The following is a 4,053-nucleotide window of genomic DNA, read 5'->3' on the forward strand; positions in this document are numbered from 1 at the left end:
TCTAAGGCATGGGCACTCCTCCACCCAAACTGGGGGAATGCCAACATTGAAAGGGTTCACTGATAAAACCTTTGCAAAAGTTACTGCTTATAAAAATTATGTTCATGGGTGGATGTTTTTCAGTGGTCTGAAACTATTTATTTTAGACCCAGCTCCTATTTTCCAGGTAAGATAAGCCTGGTAAATTGAATGTGAATACATGTGCTGCTTCAGTGTTCCAGTTATAAGTGAGAGCTGTGAAAGAACAGTTTTCAAATTGTTGGATGACTCACCAGTTTCTTCCCAAATGGCTGGTTCACATGTTCATCCCCACCCTGTAGTCCTTTAAATTGACTTTAATCAAGTTGGTTCCCTTGACACTTTATTCTTGCTGGAATTGCTCTGAGTGTTTTGGGCAGAAGAGGGTTTGGCTGACTGGTGTTCTTCATAGAATCACTTTAATGCCAATTAAAACAATTAACTTTATCTGGAACAAAGCAAAGCTGAAAGGGAGAATCATGCTTTGAGGATGTATGTGCAGGTAGGTACACAGTGAGTTAATCTCTGTGTGCTCACCTCTGTTATTTGATTTGCTGGCTTACTGCTATTTCAGGTTGTTCCTCTATGCCTTCCAGCATTCAGCCATCCCTCAAGGATGTACCTTTAGTCCCAAGCCTCATTAGTCTGACTGCTGTCCCCTGGTGCTAGGGGAAGCACTGGAAGTGCTTTAACCACATGAGCAATACCTGAGCTAATTTACCTTAATGTCATAGCAGGGTGAGATTCTCAGTCTTCACAGAGCTGTTAGGCAGTTTGCAGCACCTGCTCTGTGATCTCCAGGCTACATTGCAGTCTGAAATGGAGAAGCAGAATCATAGAATCACAGAATAACTTGCGTTCAAAGGGACCTTAAAGATCATCTAGTTCCAACCCTTCTGCCATGGGCAGGGACACCTTTCACCAGTCTACATTGCTCAGAGCTCCATCCAACCTGGTCTTCAGCACCTCCAGGGATGGGGCATCCACAGCTTTTCTGGGCAACCTGTGCCAGTGCCTCACCATCCTCACAGTAAAGAAATTTTTACCAATATCTAATACCTCTGTCATTTTGAAGCCATTCCCCCTTGTTCTGTCACATCTGCTGTTGTAAATAGTCTCTCTCCATCAAATCAGAATCATAGGATACTTGGAGTTGGAAGGGGCTTGTAAGGATCATTGAGTACCTTTGAGTGTGTAGAGGCTAATTCATCCCAAGGTCTCCTGGGGAAAAAAAGGCTTCATCAAAATGAAAGATCACCATAGTAGTGGGAAACAACACAGTACTTCTGTGTGTTATGCCAAAGGAGAAAGGGGAGAAACGAGACCAGACAGACCACATGAAGAGCAGCTTTTATTGGATGTGCTGGGCTGGCTGGGTGTGTTTTATTTCTCCATGCAGTTGCCAGCAGCTCTCTGGGTGAAAGGAGGTTTAAATAGTGCAATTCTTAGAACTGTGTTGCTCACAGATTTTGATTTGGTGACTGGTTTTCATCACCTGCTTGATGTGTTTCATTTCCAGCCAAATTGAAGTCTGATGTATCAGGTGTAGCAGAGCATTACTGGCAACTTCAGTTTTTTCCATAAGCAAATAAGGGACATATTTTATGTTGCAGCATTTCCTGGTGGATCTAAGAGGCTTACTGCATCCACCCATGATCATCAACTGCTTGTTGGTGCTTCTGAGTGGGATCTCTTTTGCTAATCCCTCAGGGATGGCAAGTTACATTGGAACTGATCTTCCTCTCAGTGACAGAAGCTATTTAGCCTGTAGTAAGTCTAATTCCCATGCCAGGCTTTCCTTTCTTGCCTACGTGTTTAGGTGAGCATTCTTTGTCCCTTTGCTGCCAGATGAGAAGCCCATGAGTGCACTTGTGTGGGCTGAGGAGAGCAGCTTGCCGGGAGGGATCGGATCCGAGCACAGGGAATGGCACAGTGTCCATGTGCCCACGCTCTCTGCAGGGCACCAAATGGCAACACAGCTGCAGGGAGCCTGCCTGTGAGAGGTGAAAATCTAGGAAGTGTTGTTCAGCTCCAGCTCAAATATCTGCCATCTCAGCACTTATTAAAACTGCAGTGATCAGCACCAGGAAGTCTGGGCTCAGGTTGTGGAACTGTTGATATAGAATTGCAGCTGATTATTGAAACGGAGGTGCAACTCCAGCTTCTGCTGTTTTATGAATTTATCCTTCTCTGGAGGATGTTACAGACACTTCTCAGCTGGGAAGTGAGGAGGTGGCTGTGGTACCTGCCTGCAGGTAGTGCCCTCTGCTGCCAGCACCCTCTGTAACTTGGCTGTAACTCTGGCTGTGCCCAGCCAGTAGTCAGAAGCCACAGCGCCTGGCATGTGGCGTTAGGAGGGTTCAGATGGCAGCTCAGATTCTGGAGGATAGTTGACCAAGGTGCCAGTGCTGTATCTAGGTCATGGTCATATCTGCTGACTCCTATTCTGCTGTAACCTTTAGGTGGAAAGCTACTCCCTTAAAAGTTCCATGCTGTCATCAGGCAGTGCTGGTTCCTCTCCCTAAGTTAAATAGCAAAAAGGATTTTATTAATTTGTTATTTTGTCAGGGAGATCTGTCTGTAAAGCTGTTTTCACATTTATTTTAGTTAGCTGTTATTCTTGGAAAAAGTCTTTAATGAAACAGGTAAAGACATCAGTATCAGGCAGTGTTGGGAAAAGGGAGGAAGAACCTTTTGCAAAGGAAGGCTGGTGTGGTCTCTGACCTTTGCATAAGCTGTTCTGCTGCTGGATGGCTTTGGACAGACCTTCCTAACAGCTGAACCCTGGGAATAGAATCATCAAGGTTAGAGGACACCTCTAAGATTATAGTATCATGGAATCAACCAGGTTGGAAAATACCTCTAAGATCATCAAGTCCAACCCTACCATCGTTACTAGACCATGGCACTAAGTGCCACATCCAGTCTCATCTTGAAAACCTTCAGGGATGGTGAATCTACCACCTCCCTGGGCAGCACATTCCAATGCCTGAGCACTCTCTCCCTAAAAAAATCTCTCCCTAATATCTAACGTAACCCTCCCCTGGCAAAGCTTGAGTCTGTGCCCTCTTGTCCTGCCGTTGGTTGCCTGGGAGAAGAGACCAACCCCCACCTGACTCCAACCTCCTGTCAGGGAGTTGTAGAGGGTGATAACCTCTGATAACCTCCCCTGAGCCTCCTCTTCTCCAGGCTGAACACCCCCAGCTCCCTCAGCCTCTCCTCATGGCACTTGTGCTCCAGTCCCTTCACCAGCCTCATTGCTCTTCTCTGGACCTGCTCCAGCACTTCAGTATCCTTCCTGAACTGAGGGGCCCAGAACTGTACACAGTGCTCAAGGTGTGGCTTCTCCAGCACCCACCAACCGGGGATGGTGACTCCCCCACCTCCCTGGGCAATATTCCAGTGCCTGAACACCCTAACAGTGAAAATTTTTTTGCTGATATCTAATCTGAATCTCCCCTGTCTCAGCTTTTGGCCGTTCCCTCTAGTCCTCTCCCTGCAGCCATGGCAGCAGAGACCATCCCCCACCTCTCTCCAACCCCCTTTCACCTATTCAGTAGAACAGGTGCTATCTGACATGAGCACTGTGCTTTCTGGGTCAGGAACCATCTCTGCTCTATGTCACTAGCTCTTAATTCCCTGTTTGGCTTTGAAATTTAGGAGCAGAGCCTTAACTTTGCATTACAGGCTGAGGGGAATGTGTCAGTCCTTTCCCATGTTTCTGTAGCTGTATACCCTTTAGGTTAATAAGGAGAAGAGTATAAAAGATCAGTGTTAGTCTGTGCTTTCATTAATTTAAAGGTTCATAAATCTTGGAATGACCGGATGGTGCTCGTCCTGTCTCTGTGAGAAATTGGCCATTAGTAACTATAACTAACCGGGTAGGGAGAGGTGTAATCAAAGGTAATGGAGCATGAAAACTGTCTGGTTTGGAAGGAGCAAAACTGCTGTTAAGGCGTAGAGAGAAAGTGGACTGGGATTGAGGGGGAGCCCAACTGACAGTCAATAGGATTTCCTCTACCCTTTCTTTAACTC

At 46.3% G+C, this 4,053-nt stretch overlaps 1 protein-coding gene across 1 annotated transcript in view; it reads left to right on the top strand.

Annotated features, from left to right (window-relative positions):
• The window catches only part of XPR1 (xenotropic and polytropic retrovirus receptor 1), a gene marked incomplete at its 5' end in the record, with an annotated part of 112,459 nt that overhangs the window by 88,818 nt on the left and 19,588 nt on the right, over window positions 1–4,053 (top strand). The gene's annotated exons all lie outside the window — the stretch shown is intronic.

This window comes from Acanthisitta chloris, unplaced genomic scaffold (assembly GCF_000695815.1).
Source record: "Acanthisitta chloris isolate BGI_N310 unplaced genomic scaffold, ASM69581v1 scaffold6666, whole genome shotgun sequence".
NCBI classification, from domain to species: Eukaryota; Metazoa; Chordata; class Aves; order Passeriformes; family Acanthisittidae; genus Acanthisitta; species Acanthisitta chloris.